General features: G+C 37.5%; 1 protein-coding gene across 15 annotated transcripts in view; it reads right to left on the reverse strand.

The window, feature by feature from the left end:
* The window catches only part of GRM7 (glutamate metabotropic receptor 7), an 888361-nt gene that overhangs the window by 422102 nt on the left and 448042 nt on the right, over window positions 1-18217 (reverse strand). The gene's annotated exons all lie outside the window — the stretch shown is intronic.

Below are 18217 nucleotides of genomic sequence, written 5' to 3' on the forward strand. Positions count from 1 at the left end.
GGCTGGGCCAAGGTCAGGAGAGGCCAGACTATAAAGCTGGATACAAGAGAATTTGCTGATATTGGAGATTCGTCTATGACTCAACACTTTGACAAGGATTCTGAGGGCCCCTCTACGAAGGGTTGAGATGCTTCCTGGGGACTTGAAAAAAAGCAATGGCTTTAAATGAAGTAGAGATGCCAAAATTGCCTAGCAGAAAGTGAAGGAAGAAATAAAAATGCTCAAGTTAAAAAGAAAAAAAAATTGATGGTATGTGACTATTATGTGAGAAAGGAAAACAGAGACAAACTAGATCACTTGAGGGGACCTGTAGGCACACCTTTTACTCTGGCATAAGGGGAATCCATACTCACTGAAAAGGCCAGAGGCTGTTCTTTGTAAGTTGTGACTAACAGAAGATACTATTATAGAACTGGGCTGAGGTCAGCGGTTCCAGGGAAAAGTTACAATTCTCTGTCCAGTTTCCAGATTCAGAACGCATTGACTGAAGTTCCCCATGAGGTAGGATCTTGCAACATTATAAGTAAATAGAGAAGTGATTCCTTCACTTCTTCCTTAAATGTACCTATGACATTAATTTTGAAAACTATACACTAAGGAAAGGAGAGTAACTAGATTTTTCAAGGACTCTCATACACCTGAGTTGAAGCTCACACGCAGGGATGAAAATCATGATGCTGACCACCATTGCCTGAAAACATGCATGAGAATGGAAGCTCTGGATCAGGAAATAAATGGAGTCCTGGTCCAGGTTTGTTTCACAGGTGGTCCATGGATTCACACACTACTGGTTTCCTTGGGCCCTGGTACATAATTAGAATGAACTATATTACACCTTTGAGGGAAGGCATGATGAATTGGTATGACCTATAAAGATGTAAAGGAAGCAAGGGTGGTGATACCCATCATATCCACGATCTTACTAGCTTGATCCTTACAAAAAAAAAAAAAAAAAGCTTAATTTTGGTAGATTATAGTGGACTGCTGCAAACTAAACCAAGTAGTAGATCAAATTATAGCTATAAACTAGTTCTTACTTTCAAGATTATATTTCATAACACCAGGCATAGTATAAGTGCCCACTAGAAGTTCACTACTGTTATTGTTGTTATAATCATTAACATTGTTACAGAAATATTTCCATAACAATGTGATTACATTTTATAGAGAATATTAACAAAACCATTACATGTTATGTGAACATTGACTTGGCAAATTAGTTTTTTGGATTTTTCTAATATCTAAAAGAAAAGAGTTTAAGAAGCAGCTTGCTTTCATATGAGAGGAACAAGAGTATATGTAAGCTATAGTATATTTTAACATTGTGGCAATTCGGCAGAAAATCAGATGAAACCACTATATTGATGATATCATATTAATCAGACATGTTGAACGATAAACAGCAAGTTCTCCAGATGTCTTTGTAAGACAGATGTGCACCAGAAGGTGAGAAATACACATTACAAAGATTTAGGATCCTGCTATGTCAGTCACAGTTTGTTTTTAGTTTTTGGTGGAGTTATGGGGTGGAGAGGGACTGCTAGCCTGGGACATGTCAAGACTAACTTTTCAAAGTAAAAGTAGTTATTGTGCCTTTCCCCTCTTACTCCTAAAAAAGATGCACTATGTGTGATAGGCTACTAATGAGTCATAACTATCTCCCTCTCCTTTGGCCAAACAGGAGCTGACTCCAGAATTATTTATATCTCATTCCTAGAGACAGCCTGTGGCTAATGAATGACTGACTCTGGAATACACATGTCCATCCCTCTTGCCTTTCGGTGACCAATTCTCTTGTGCAGTTCATGCTCCAGAGATCACGATGTGTTCAGGGGGAAGTGAGACTCCAGTGGCAAACATGTTCTTGCTTACTTGTTTCCTTTGTCCCATGAGCAATGCCTTAATAAGGTATGACCCAGAATCCCTGAGTTCAACTCTGCTTCTAAGGAACTCAATCAGAGACATTGATGCCATTACAAAAGGTACATTTCTAACGACCATATACCACTTCCAGTACTTTCTCTAGCTCATTTTCAAAAGAGGATAACGAATTTTGCGCTTCTACTCGTAAATCTCCCACTCCCTAAATAGAGCACAAAGTAGTAGTTAAGAATGTAGTGGTAGGTGGCATACAATTCAACCATAAAAAGGAATGAAATAATATCATTGGCAGCAACCTGAATGGAGTTGAAGACCATTATTCTAAGTGAAGCAACTCAGGAATGGAAAAGGAAACATCGTATGTTCTCACTTGTGAGAGCTAAGCTATGAGGACACAAAGACATAGGAATGATTTAATGGACTTTGGGGACTGGGGTGGGGGAAGAGGGGTGAGGGCTAAGGGATAAAAGAATACACATTGGGTACAGTGTACACTGTTGGGGTGATGGGTACACCAAAATCTCAGAAATTACCACTAAAGGATGTATCCATGTAACAACAACAAAAACACCTGTTCCCCAAAAACTACTGAAATAAGATAAATACACACATAAACGTTTTTAAAAATAAAGTGGTAGAGATCAGATAGCTCTTATAATGAAATCCAAATTTCAGCAAATATATTCTTATGTAACTTTGGGCAAATTGTTTAACCCAAGTATTCATTTTTTAATCTAAAGAATATCAATAAAGTAGTTTTTACTTTAAAGATGGTATTTAGTATATCTGGCATATCATAAGTATCCACTAGAAGTTCACTACTAATATCATTGCTATTGTCATCATTAACATTTTATGGAAATATCTCCATGTAGATATCCAACAACTCTATTCATGGAGGAAAAATAGTTAAAAACTTCATATGTTCCATTTTTATTTTTTCACAACTAATTTCAAGGGAATCCTGTTTTTATTTTACCATTGACTATGTTCATGATATTCCGGGGTTTTTCTTGGAATCACACACTAATTTGCCAGAGGCCATTCACATTGATGTTGACATATGGAGGCCAGATATAACCCAACCATAGCATCATAGCATAAGTCACAAGCATCTGCATGAATGATGTTGATAGCTGAAATAATCAATTTGAGACAAGAACATTTTTTAGAATTTCATGGTACTTAAAAGTAAGTGCCAATATGCTATGCTTCACTTGGCCTATGTAGAATAAATTCTGTTAAACTTTTTTTAAATCATCAGACAGAAATGTTTAATGCTCAATTTATTCCTAAAAAGCAAATTCCCTGAGGTTAGAATGAATTAGTGCTCCAAATGTCAGTGTCAGAGTGACTGACTTTAGGAAAACTGGTATTTGACTAGAAGAAAAAAAAACACAACTGCCACAAACCCAAGAGTGTTAAACTATGAGCTAAAATAGAAAAAGAGAAATTTTGTTCCACTGTGATTTGTTGTATAAGAACAGGGAAAAAAACACAGAAATCAGAAATTTTAGCAGAGAGATCAGAAATAGCTAAGACACTATTTCCTTAGGAGGAAATTTATATGATTAATTACACTACTTTTTGGGACTGATCAGAGGTTAGTTTCTATATTCATTAAATTCATCAAATAATTGAACTCTTTGCTTACATATAATGCCATGTCTACACATAGGTCGTAAGGCATTTAAGTTTATAGGTAGAAGTACAAATAAGATTCTCATCTAAATTTAAAACTTGCTAGTATCATTATTAGTATCAGAACCTTATGAACTCTGTATTTGTGTGACAACTCAGAACAAAAATAATTCATTTCTAACACTGGCTGCATTATATAGCTATATCTTTCTGCATTATCTAACTTTTCCACTGCCTTTTATCCATATATATTATTTTTCTTTGTTACTTTTCTGTATGTCTGTATCAAAAGCTCATCTAGGGGACTCAACAGCAGTGAGGCTTAAAGAAGATGGAAAAAAGCACTAGGGTACTTTGCCACAATCGTACATTAGCTGAAAAATATGTGCAAAAATGTGAATTTACCCAGTAAGACATCAGATAGGAGTATTTGTGTCTTAATACAATCTTTCAGTTTAAAATAGAAAGTATCAGAAATTACATCTAGAGAGCTCTCATAAAACAAATGTTTATGATGTATCAATGGATAAACGCATTGTGGTATATTTGTACAATGGAATATTACACAGCAATAAAAAGAACTACTATTATATGCAACAGTAAGGATCCATTTCCAAAACATTATGTTGGGTGAAAGAAGTTGCATGCACACACACACACATGCACTGATCATGCACTGATGAGATTCAGGACATGCTACCCCAAAATATGGCACGTTGTCATTTGAGGAAACAGAAGAAGCAGGAAGGTTACTCTCTGGCCTTTTCCTGTTCTTCTGCTCTGAAACATGTCACACAACTCTCACTCAAGAAGGATCCTCCCTATATCTGGAGGACACAACTGCCCTTATCTCCAAAGACAGGGATAGAGAGAAGAATCTGAACAAACAGACCTCGCTATGTTTTCCCAGTTTATTACCATTAGATCATACCCCCTTTGTCCAGTCATACTTCTCCACAACTGTCCACCTCTTCATCATACTGAGCATAAAATATACAGGTTTCTCTTTTTCTTTTGGTTTTTATTGCTAAAGGCTTGTGTGTCACATAAAACTTGTATTAAATATATGTGTATGCTTTTCTCTTGTTAATTTGTCTGTTGTTATCGGAGTTTCAGCCATGAGTCCAGCAATAGATGAGAAAAGTCTTTACTCCCCTACTATGCACATAGATACACACACACACACACACACACACACACACACAGAGAGAGAGAGACAGAGAGAGAGAGAGAGAGACAGAGAGAGAGAGAGAGAGATACTGTACAATTCCATGCATACATAATTCTTTGAAGTACAATAGAAAAAAATGTATTTACTGTACGATATATAAATAATTATATTTATATAAAGTGAAAGATAAGTCAACAGTAACCTCTATCAGTGACAGGAAATGGAACCCTGAGGATCTATCTGGTGTGATAAAAATACTTTATGTCTTGCTTTGTGTAGTGGTTACCTTGGTGAATACGTACATCAAATGTCATCGAGTGGTACACTTAAGACTTGCTTATCTTAGTCTATGCTAATTACACTCCAAGAAAAAGTTTAACAATAACAATAATCAAAGGCAACAACATACAAAAATAAGTGTCTTTAATAAAGAAATGTGTCTAAGAACAGTTAAGAAAAACAAATGGTATCTTTTGTCAGTTTTTTTCTTTAGCCCTAATAAGTTAAGGAACTTGTTGGCTTTTGTGTAAAGTTTACTAATGGCATCAGGCAGGCTGAACCTAAGTAGATACATTCAAACGGTAAATAAGTCCTAGACTCTTTTGCCATACTGTAGACATTCTGGTTTCTAGGCAGTCTAGGATAAATTCTCAACTCCACTAGATATCTCAGAAAGACTAGTCTCAGCTCTAGGTTGATATCAAATGCTAGAACCCATATCCCAAAGACTCAGAGTGGTCCATTTTGCTATAGGTTTCAAGAGGGCATGAATACAGACCATGATGTGGTTTCTGTCAACATCTCCATCACATATCTGAAGTCTTTCATGTTCTCCAGCTTATCCCAACAAACACGTTGACATACTGATACTTTTGGCTCTTTGTAAATTCTGTCCCCCTTAAATGAACCCTTCCGCCCTTATTTCTTAGTTCAACTAGTAAGTGTTCTTTAAGGCGTCACTCTGATGTTGCCTACTTTTTTCAGCTAATACCCCTCTATCTACTGGTGTACACACAACCCCCTAAGCTTATCTCTATTATCACAATCCATCCTTTGACATTATAATGGTTTGATTATTTTTGTTTGATTTCCCAAATTAATCATGGGTTCCTTTAAAATAGGGACAGTATCTTATTTCTTTATTGCTAGGACCTACTGGTATGTCTAGGTTGAACTCAATTAAAGTTTATTGAAGACAAGTTCAATGAAACAACCTCAAAAACTCACAAGTTGGACCACCATATGTCTCTTGCCAAAACCTCCTAAAATCCAACAAGACAATTTGGCACTTTTGTCTGAAATGTGAATTCAAAGAAAAAAGCAGTCAGCTCTTTTTGCAATATGAAAGAGGATGGAGTATTAAGAGGTTAGCAAAGTAATTTTCTCAGACAAATTACAAATAGTACAGTAAATTTAGTCTTTGGAAACAGTATGCAAAACATCCCCCTTTTACAATTGACTAAGTAAAAAACAGTTTCTACTTAAAGTTAGAAGAAGGTCATTTTAACTTTAAAATTTCAATTAACCTATAGCACACACCTAATATCGGGAAAATACTCAGCCTAAAAGACACTCACCTTATTTAGATGTTTTTTTTCTTCCCTTTTCCAAATGAGAAGAGATTAACCAGCATCTAATTTTTGTTAAAGAACATTAAAAAACCCCTTCAACCTCCCGAATTTATAAATGACTTTTCTTCCAGCTGTCCATTTGGCTAACTTAATGGCCCTTTCAATTCCCTCTACTGATTTGCTTTCATATTAAGCCCTGGATTTAATAGTTTCAAGCACTTCTTTCTTATTGTTGTCACTCAATCCAAACTAATTATACTTTCTTGCTGCACTAGGTACAGTTCTTCACAGCCCATAGGTAAGTTTGTGAGCTCATGGCATGACCATGCAAGGAAGAGAAGTCTTAGCCCCAATCTTTATTTAATTCCTTCTCCTCAGTGACGGACCAAGTTCCTGCTTTCCTAAATGGTAAAAACAGATAAAAACTGATTTCTTGTCCTTGTGATTAAAAAAAATCACAGCCCATAGGTTCTTCACAGCCCATAGGTAAGTTTGTGAGCTCATGGCATGACTGTTGCAAGGAAGAGAAGTCTTAGCCCCAGTCTTTATTTAATTCCTTCTCCTCAGTGATGGAGCAAGTTCCTGCTTTCCTAAATGGTAAAAACAGATAAAAACTGTTTTCTTGTCCTTGTGATTAAAAAAAAAAAAAAACAAATTGCTGATGTCCTTAAAAGGGAAAAAAGGTACATTGTGGACAAGTTTCACAACAATTCGTTTTAGCAGCAGCTGATTCCAAAGATAGGACAAACGTTCAAAATGTTAAGATGCCTGTGATATTTTTCCCCTTTTTCTTACTCGGTTTGTAGATTTCTTCTTTTCAGATTTAGATTTTAGACTTCACCTTTAGTTGGCTCCCTTTCTTGTTCTTCTTCAACCTCTCCTCTAATAATGCCATTGTTGTTTATCCTCTACATGAATAAAATCAAGAGAGGTATTTTAAGATCTTAAATTTGTTGTTTAATCATTTTAACTTTTGTACCCATAACTTCAAGAAGCCGTAATCCCTTCTCTTTATTCCCTCACCTCTTCTTGACAGCAGTCTTTCAAGTTCTTTTTATCTACCTTGCACAGTTGTTTTTTTCCATAGAAAATCAGAGAATTCTAGGGCTAAAAAACATTCTCAATAACCTCTTAATCCTGTCCACTCGTTTTCTATTTGACAGCACTAGAATAGACTGTCCAAAACATCTATCCATGCCTACTTAGCACTCTAGCTACTTTTTGTCACAACCAACACTGGAACTTATGTGGGTTAACTCCAGAACCAATCTGTTTTCTCTGTTCTTAGCAATACAGAGTAATTGGTGGTGATTATAGGACTACAAGTAAACTGAATCATGCTGTTAAGATAGCAAAATACCTGCCTCACTTAAGTTTCTCTTAAGTTTTTGCTCAATCTGTATGTCTCAACATGACCTCATATGCAAAATTAACTTGGTATTCTAGAGGACAGTATTATTATTTATTCTATGTAATTATGACCTTTTGTCATTGACAATGGCCTATTCTTCAGAGATACTCAAAAGTTCTATATGACTGTAGTTCTCCTTCCTTAAGGTCTGTGGTGTGCTCATATAAAAATTGGGAAGAGGTTGGTGGGAGTTCTAGAGGATGATATTCACTATAGACACATCACCCCATTCGTTTTTATATCCACTTCACCAGACTTTTTCCAATCACTAAGATGTAATAAGCCTACATTAAAAATCACCAATGATGTAGAGACATTGTCAAGTTCAATGGTCATTTCTCAGTACTTCTACCTGACTTCACAGCAGTACATGACGAAGTTGATGAAATCGCTCCAGTCTAAAAACAGTTACGTCACCTGGTTTCCAATAAATTATACTCATGTTATTTTTGTTTTCCCTTACTGGCCAGTTTGGCTTCTCTTTTTCTTCTCCTCGTGATGACAGAATATTCTAGCAAGTGTCCTTTGGTCCCCTATTTTCTATATTACTTAAATACCATCTACATTTCAATGACTCCATAAAATTGAATTTTGTTTCCAGATGTCTCCCATAAATTCCAGGCTTATGTACCCAGTTGCTTACTTATTTGCCTACCTTCAGATATTGAGATACTTGGATAGATACTTGGATGTCTAATAAGTATCTCAAACTCAACACATTCAAAATTGGCATTGCTGTTTGTCCCCTTAAAACCTGCTCTAATGATAGTATTCTCCATCTCAGTTGATCATAATTCCATCTCTCTAGTTATGCAAGTAAAAAACCTTGCAATCATTCTTATATGTTTTTTCCTGCTCTAAACTTCTGCTGACTTTAGCTTCAAACTATATTTTAAATCCAGACATATCTCTATCTTCAGCATTACCACCCTGGTTCACCCTACGATCATCTCTCATTTGTTTTTTGTTGTGGTTGTTTCTTTGTTTTGGGGGCAATAACCTCATACCAGTCTCCTAGGTATTATCCTTCTTACCCTATATTGTATATTCAGCCTAACTGCCAATATAATCCTTTAAGTACATAAGACAGATCAGGTTATTCCTGTGCTCAAACCCTACAATGGTCTCCTAATGGAATAGCAAAGTACATGCAATCGCCTGCATGGTCCATGAGATCTGACCCTCCTATTATATCCTGACTTCATCTCCCTCTTCCTCACTCTGCTCCAGCTCATCAGTTTCTGTTCTGTTTCTCACCCATGCCTAGTGTACTCCTTCATTAGGACCCTTGCACTATTTTCTATGCCCAATACACTCTTTCCCTGATAGATACTTGGATAATTCCTTTATTTATTCAAATCACTTATCAAAAGACATCTTGATGAGAGTATCTTGATCACTGCATTTAAAATTGCAGCACCCCTGACCACTGATGATTTCCCTTTTCCTGCTCTATTTTTTCTTACTTTATAGCACTTGTCAGGTGTAATGTTAGCAAAATGGCAGAGTAGGCAGCTCTAAGCTCCTGTCCTGCCACAGAAATATTGAAAAACAAGTAGAAAGTGTCAAAACCAATTTTGTCAGAATGCTGAAAAGTCAAAGGTTTACAGCAACCAAGTGAACATTAAATCAAGAAAAAGAAAAATAGGATGGGAAAGCTTTGTGACATTTTTACTTGTCTTTGTCCCACCTCCTACCAAGGCTTAGCAGTAGCCCTGAGAACAGAGGTCAATGTGTCCATTGTGGGATCCTCATATAGGGTTCCAGAGGGAATAAAGATGAATTTATTCACAAATTATTCTATTTGTCTGTTCTAATTTGTCTGGGGGATACCTGAAGGATGGACAAAGTTTATTTGTTTCTTTTTCACCTAACGCAGAACTTCCCAGGTTGGAGAATAGGGAGGCATTGCTTGAAAACACTATGAGGTGAATGAAAAACCCACAGCCACCTGGGGCAAAGGATTAGAGTTGACACATGCAATGTACAGCATTAAGCCTAGGAGAAAAAGCTAGAAAGAGTTCTTTTGAAAAATGAGGGCACTGAAAATTACCTACGTATAATAGAGAATTTAGAAACCCATGTGCATGTCCAGGGCAGGATGTGCACTCAGAAAAGACCTGAGAAGACCTTAAGCTTGACCTAGGTCAGTGCAAGCAGGAAGTGAAAGATAAGGCAGAGTTATGAGGGGCCTAACTAAGGGTTGACGGAGTGTCCCAGCACAAGGCCAATCAGCAAAAACTGGGAGTGATTTGTTTTGTTTTGTTGTTGTTGTTGTTTTGTTTTCTTTCTAATAGTCCTGACATTTAGAGAAATCTCTGACGAGACACTGGTTGAGTATAAGGTAAAAAAACAGATTTCAGTAATCACACATGACAAAGAATACAATCTTTGCAGAAATCGTTTGGAAAAGTCACTAAACAAACATGAATGTAGCCTTCAACAATCAAGAACATTACACTAAAGGGAAGGTGGAAAATCCTATTTCTAGAGCTACTACATCGTAAGATTCCAATGCCAAAGATTTCACAACAGAAAAATTTAAAAACACAAATAGGAAGATACAACTTATTAAAAGGGAGGAAAAATGGAAACTGTCCATTAAGAAGCCCAGACACTGGACTTACTAAACAAAGAATTTCAATCAATTATCTTAAATATCTCAAAGAGCAACAGGAAACCATGGACAAAGAACTAAGGGAAAACAGGAAAAAAAGATATGACCAAAATAAAAAAATATCAATAAAGAATAGAAATTACCGCTTTTACCACCTCCTATTATTGTACATAATTTACTTATTTATTGTGCCTATTGATTATCATCTGTCTACTTCTGCTAGAGTGTAAATTTATAAGTTAGCAAAGATCTCTGTTTTATGGTCACCAGCAATTGACCATAGTCAGGTCTGACAGTTAACATTTGAAAGCTGGATGAATGTTATCTTCCCTATCCGACAGCCCATTACTTATAACTTTGCAATATATAGAGATGCTAATGATGATGTGATGACAGTGAAATCAATTTTTAGGGGGAGGGAGAAAGACGAGGGATACAATATTACAATGTGGATATGATAACTTAGGGAGAAAGTTGCTGCTGACATAGTTGAACTCTTGAGCACACATTATCCACACAATCAGTTCTCAATTGGGCAAGGGTCACATGAAACTCATGGTTTTAAGCTGCGAGGTATTAAATGATTTTATGGGAAAAATCTACTCAGTGTCAGATGTGCTTATTCAATGAAATCCTCCAATAATATTATTGGTGTCAAATTTCCTAGACCTGAGAAATGTTTTATCAAGACACTGGCATTCTGCTTTTCTTCTTTAGAATTAAAATTTAGGATACCAATATTTATACATTTCTAATTTCAATACAAAGGGTATTTGTTTAAAATATTAAATCTCTCTGCCTCTCTCTCTCCATTTTACAACTTTGTTGCCACTCATGAACTACAAGCTATACTGACTTCATGATTTTAAGAGCATTCATTAGTTTATATTTTCCCTTAGGGACAACTCTTGCATGGATATTTTCACATAGTTCATAATTTCTATAAAAAAGGCATGTGAAATAGCTTCACTTTATAATAGAAATTTACCAAAATAATATTTCCTGTGGTGATAAATATAGGGATATATATTAATAGTAAAGGTAACAATCTATCTTGAAGCTATCTGAACTTTCACTCTATAGTAATAAGACTTATAGTTCATATTTTTAAAAAATCATTATTTTGTAAAGCCCATTTATTCAACAGCTATTTTGTGAGAGTCCATTAATTTACAGGTATTATTCAAGTGCTGGGTATATAGAGGTGAATAAGACGGGTATTTTATTAAGAATACCTTAGGTTACATATAACAAAATAGCTTAAAAGTGCCTTAAAGATAACAGTGATTTTTCTAACATAAGAACAAATACTAATGTAGAGAATTCCAGGATTGGTTCAACAGCTTAAGTAAGCCATCACGGGCCTAGGCTTTTTGCTTTTTCCGTCTGTCTTTTCTGCCTTCCTCCAGTATTAATATTTCCTTTCTGTGAAGATGGCTACAGAAGCTCCAAGTGTCCTGTCCTCACGTGATAACATTAAAATAGGAGGACAGGCTGGGTGTGGTGGCTCACACCTGTAATCCCAGCACTTTGGGGGGCTGAGGAGGGCGGATTGCCTGAGGTCAGCAGTTCGAGACCAGCCTGACCAACATGGTGAAACCCCATCTCTACTAAAAATACAAAAACTAGCTGGGCATGGTGGCAGGCGCCTACAATCCCAGGTACTTGGGGAGGCTGAGGGAGAAGAATTGTTTGAACCATGGAGATGGACGTTGCAGTGAGCCGAGATCACATCACTGCATTCCAGCCTGGGTGACAGAGACTCAGAAAATAAAATAATAATAATAATAATAAATAAAAAATAAAACAAAACAAAAACAAACCCAAAAAAACAGGAGGAGAAGGCAGGAGTTTCCCATGTGAGAAGGGTCACTGCATGCCCTGGTTTGGCTGGGACAATCACAGTTTATGGCCCTTTTACTTCTAAGGTGTTCTGGTTTGGATAAAATGTTATATAGTTGTCCTATTAACATGACTTTTTTTTTTTTTTCCTAAGGGAGGGAAATATCTCTATGAAGTTCCCTCAGATAATGTCATCATGCATCCCAATAGTCAGGATTAAGTCACCTGTTCATCCTCTAACTGCAGGGAAGGCTGGGTAAGTCAGCATTTGACATTTTAAACCAACATATTGGGAGAAGTTTTCTGCTTATCAAAAAGGCCAAGAGAATGTCAAGAACATCAGTCACAAATGACAAATCCACAGCCTCCTTGAGGTAACTGGAATTTCACCAAGCCACACTCTGCAGGAATAATCTAATAATATCACTATACCCTACCAAGCCCCAGGGACACTTTCCCACATGGCTCTTGCAGTATGGCCCCAAAGGGTGTCCACATACTTCTCTGGAATGAGTCCACTGGTTATCTCCCTTCCTTTTGAGGAACTGCTTTCTTCCTCTGGGATCTTCTGGCCACAGTAGCACTGCCAAGACATTGCCAAGTAGCATGTTTTCTACTGAACCTGGAAGCCCCTCCTTTGCACTGCTGCCAAGACACCACATATGGTGTCAAAGCTGTTCAGACATCTGTGGCAAGGTAGGGGACAGGGCATCTCTCATCATTGATTGCCCTCTGTTAGAAAGTTCCAAAGCACTGCTACTAGTGTCCTAAATGCTACCAAAGATTTCCATTAAACAGAGCTGGAGGGAGATAGGACTTGAGATTTATCAATATTCAGCTCTCCTTTATTTTCATAAAGAAACTCCTTGAAAAGAAAATTTGCTATGACTTTGTTATTGGTTAATGATAGAGGAGGAGAAATCATGGACATTTCTTATAGGTAAAGGCATTTGTGAGTAGTGTATGTGAATCTACTACTCTCTTTCCAAAGCTGTACAGTGGTGAAAGAAGAATGTGTTGAAGCTGGGTGTAGTGGCACATGCCTGTAATCCTAACAATTTGGGAAGCTGAGGTGGGTGGATGACTTGAGGTCAGGAGTTCAAGCACAGCCTGGCCAACATGGTGAAACCCTGTCTCTTCTAAAAATACAAAAATTAGCCAAGTGTCGTGACATGCCTGCAGTTCCAGCTACTCAGGGAGGCTGAGGCAGGAGAATCACTTAAACTCGAGAGGCGGAAGTTGCAATGAGCCAAGACTGCACCACTACATTCCAGCTTGGGTGACAGAGCGAGACTCCATCTCAAAAAAAAAAAAAAAAAATATTGAAACACAAGTGCCATAAGATTGATATGGCCTAGATTGTGGAACAAATACAGGGAGGATAAATGCCCTGGGAAGTCTCCTAGAACCACAGAAGACTTTACCTGGGTGAGAAATATTCACGCATTCTGTTAGTCCATTGGGAGCCTATCTGTTGCCACTATGTAGCTTAGCCTATCAGACTGAGATCCTTTCTTATGTATGGTCTGTCTGCCTGTTCCCTGTGGGATTGCACCTGTGAGTCCAATGGATGCTGGCCTTGGAAGAGGGAAGTTTGTCTTTTCCTTTTGACAATGAAAACTTACTTATTGGGTCTGGCTCATTTTATCATTCTTCCTGTAGAAGAAGTTCTCTCTCAAAGCTCTTCTCAATTCTCAATTAGATTTCTGGAGAATGATCACATAGTTCATCAACATTTCCCAGGTATATTTGAATCTATCTTTTTTAAAAAGCTTCTTCTCTTTACTATTTTATTCTTGACCCCAGGACTTGTTCATAAAGGATAAATATATCATTTAGATCCTGCTTAATAACCTTGATGTATACAAAGAGTTACTAATTATATGTGACAGATGCTTCAAAGTGGAATAGACACAGCATGCCTGAAGGGATGAGATGTGGAACAAGGCTGACATGATGAGGGAAGGAAAGCAGGGAAGGGTAGATGAGATGTATAATGAGGCTCGGAGAATGCAGAGATCTCATGAGAGAGGGATAAGGGAAGGGAGAAAAAAGAGAGTGGCAATGATGCAGAATCAATGGCACTTGGATAGGATATAACTCAGAAACCATAAAAAGTTGAACAAAAGGCCCTGAAGAAGTCTTCAGCCATGTTTTCAAGTAGTTTTGGTTCAACCATATTTTTTCAAGTAGTTGCATGAGACAGAAATTCACTCTGCCACAAATAGCAGGAGTGTAGGTTTATCATGTAGTATCTCACCGCTCTCTTATCAAACAAGGTGATAGGGCCAAAAGGCATATGCATTGTTTAGAAGCAGCACTGTGGTTCAAGGCAATATTTTCTTTTTTTTTTTTTCTCATTCACCCAGAAAAACCCTGTGACACAGGTGGACCATTGCAGGTAATCAAGGGAAGCTAAAGTAGGGCATATCTAAATTGGAGCCAGAAATATTTTAGTTCAGATCTTCACAGCTTTGATCTTTCCACTTTTAGGGAAAATAAAAAATTCATTCAATCATAAAGTAAAAATCATTACTATTTTTAAAAAAGCTAGCTCTTTAATGCTGGGTCCAGGGTATTTTTTGTCTACTCCTATATACATTGCAGATTTAACTCATGAACCAAGCTGTTCTACAGTCCCATTTGAAAATCATCACCAATTGTAAGAGTCATTATAGTTAGCTTTGAAAATCTACCCTTCATTATACTAGCTTCCTAGTGTTAATGAGTATGGAAGAGATGAAAAGATGCTGGTCCATGACCCTTGTTGACCATAATTAGAGGATGCCTAGGACAGCCTACTCTCAGAGAAGCAGAGCACTTTGGAGGATGAAGAGTTGAAGGCGATGTGGGCCATTAGTACTCTGCGGATTCCTTGGAGGCTGGAGAGGATTATTAAGAGTCTAGTTAATGGGGCAACACATGAGTGAGGAAATGCCAGGGATTCCTTGGCTCATCAGACAATGCAGACAAACTAAAAATTACAGAAGTGTTTTGGCTCAGGAGCTGGAGGAGTGCTGCCAAGTTCTAGAGACATTCCCCAGATTTCCCATAAACACTGGGCAGCCAGCGGGACCGCAGCCACCCCTCCAGGAAACTGGATCCTTTCATCATTAAATCGAAAGGGGGAAAATTACACCTTTGTTTAAGAAACATTGAAGTTCCCTTTTTCCATAAATGGAGAATAAGTACAGATAGAAGAGAAAGGCCACTTTCAAAGAGGCAATAAATCTGCACATTTTGGTCTCACACAATTTCTGGTTATTTTGATGCATATTCAGAAAAATGCCAGCCAAAAATCCAGATGTTTGCTGAACATAGTCATGACATGGATCTAAAGGGGGAAAAAAAAGGTAGATTGCTGATTGGCTTTTCCCTTACATCTGAGGGTATAGCATTATACAATACAGTCAAAGATATAGGAATGTAGCAGTACCATGAATATTTGAAAAACAAGCCCAGCATAATTCCATGTAAACATCTGCAAAACAGAAGAAAGATAAAAAGAAACAGACAAGAAAACAAGCAAATGACTGTAGGGAAGGATAGGAAAACTTACTTGCCCACACAGGCTATACTCCATTTATAGTTTTATTTTAGATATTTCACAGTTTTGTCCAGAAGCTTTAGCACAACTGAATGCATTTCTTCTTCTTTTTATTTTTTTATTTTTACTTTCATAGAAGTGACACTGTAAATGCATAGCCACTATCTTAATGTTCTGTCTGCTATGAAAGTGAACAAAACTTGGTTGCTCTTTGTAAGAAATGCACCTAGGCAATATGGCTAGATGGAAGCCACACCATTTTTGTACATGGCCACAAAAAAATCTTCACTCTTCTCTGGGTGAGATTAGAAAATTTCATATGAACTGTTGCGATTCCATCACATTCTAATATTGTTTTTCTTAACATTGCTCTCTAATTTCATTGTTTGGAATCTTAATTTTTATTTTGCTAGTTCATGATGCTGTTCCTTGATTTTGTAAAGTTGTTTATTTCTATATCTACATGAAAATAGTATTTTCTCTCAATAATTTATAAAACCTTTGAGATAACCCAGTAAGTTCCCCAAAATGTCAGGCATCAGGGGTTAATGGTCATGGAATATGTGCATTGTGTCTACATGGCATCTACAGCCTAGGAAGAGAGGACTTCAGTTGAAGCCCTGAAAGTTCTTCCTTTGCCTTGAATCTCACCCAACGCTTGCCCTTCACCCCTCCTTACAGTCACCTAAGTGAGCCTGTAATCTTTCCAACGCCCCCACAATCACATCTGACACACTCAGATGCTCTTCAGATTTTCAGCATAAAGTACAAACTCCTTAGTATAGTTTTCAAGACCCTTTGCAATGCAACTTCTGGCCCACTTTCAAATAGATTTTGTGCCAGGTCCTTATAAGATCTGGGATTCCTCCATCCCTCCAGATACATAATCACTTAAGAATGTGTTTGAGCACCTACAACTTTCAGCAAAGAGCCACGTGCTGGGGTAAGATGGTGCATAATAGAGACATTTCTAGACAGAGACAAGTCAACAGTAGGAGTTCCAACAGTAGGAGATTTGTGGGATGCCATAGAAGGAATGGAAGGGGCTTCTAACCCAGGCTTGGTTGGGGTGAGATGGTCACAGATCGCTCCTATGAAAAATTAACATCTAAGATGAGACCCCCAAAATAAATAGAAGTCAATCAGCCCAACAGTGTAGCAACGATTAGTACTCTAAAAGAGGAAAAGGTCTCCCCAGTGTCTTGTAAATAGGAACATTCTTAAAGAACTGGAAGGATTTCAAGAAGGCAGGAGTGCAGGACAGTGCTGCAGAATGAATTATTTGTATATTCCCCAATGTGTTCTGTTCCTTCATTTCTCTGCATCTCCCACGGAACTTTTGTCCCAGTTATCACTTCTTGCATCCAAGGATATCTTCCCCAACTACATCACCACCCTAGGAAAGCCTCCATGGTAACTCTCTCTTTGTGTCCTCCATACTGTACTCACAATGGTTCCCATGTAGTCTCTGCTTGTTCTGCTGACACCTGTACTCAGGTCTGTGTGCTTTGAGGGTGAGAATTTTGAGTCCTCATCTTTTGTTTTCCTGACTCCTAGCACTGAGCAAGGCACAGAGAAGCTACACAGCTTTTCACAGCAAGGAGTGGAGAAGGTTAAAATATTGTCCTTTATTCTTGCAACTCATCTGCAAATGCATTGCTCTGGGTTGTAAGATAGGCAACCTTTTCTGGATATGTATTGGGGAATGAAATTAATTCAAAGCCTCCCAGTGAAAACATGGGTGACTCATGGGATCTTTATCTTCTCCAGATAACAGAAAGGAAACAGTGACAACCACAACCTGATTTGTCTAAAAAGCCTACACAGAACATGCAGCCTTCTGAGAAGAATAATTAATTAGATTTCAGTGGAGAGAGAATAGAAAATGCAAATATTTGATCCCTTTTTGAGTGAGAGGATAGAGTTCTTTTTAATGTGCAAAGCATGTTTTGGAGAATCTTTGGAGACATGGCGCATCGGAAAAGCAACACAAAGCAGGCTATCAGCAGAGGAGTCCCTTTTTCTTTACACAGTGTCTACTTTTAGAAATAACTTTTCTTTCCAAATTAAAGAATAACATAATCAGCAAATTTTGTTAGATTACAGGGTGGCAACAGACACCCTTTCCTACTTCTGTCTCTCTAAGTATCTTTGCAGTAGCAAGGAAGGCATAGAAAGAGGCATAAATTTAGAAAGGCAAGAAGACAGAATGAAAACAAAAGCGACCTAGGAAGGTGAGGGGAGGCTGGTGCCTGAGAGAGGTGGTGTACTGCATTCATTACAGCCTCCCTTAGCTGGAAGGGACCCTGACAGTTAAGGGGTGAAAAGGATTCTGTTGTTCTTCTGCTAAGGAAATAATGGATGCATTGCAAAGAGAAAGTATTCTCTTGGAAAATGTAGCTCACTTATACACACTTGGATGTGTTATTATTTTACTTATTAACGATAATGCTCTCCTCTCAGAAAGCTCCCGTGGCATGAATGAAAAAGAAAGAATGTTTGCTAATCATGATATTATGAAAATAATATGATCTCC

This window comes from Papio anubis, chromosome 2 (assembly GCF_008728515.1).
Source record: "Papio anubis isolate 15944 chromosome 2, Panubis1.0, whole genome shotgun sequence".
Classification (NCBI taxonomy): Eukaryota; Metazoa; Chordata; class Mammalia; order Primates; family Cercopithecidae; genus Papio; species Papio anubis.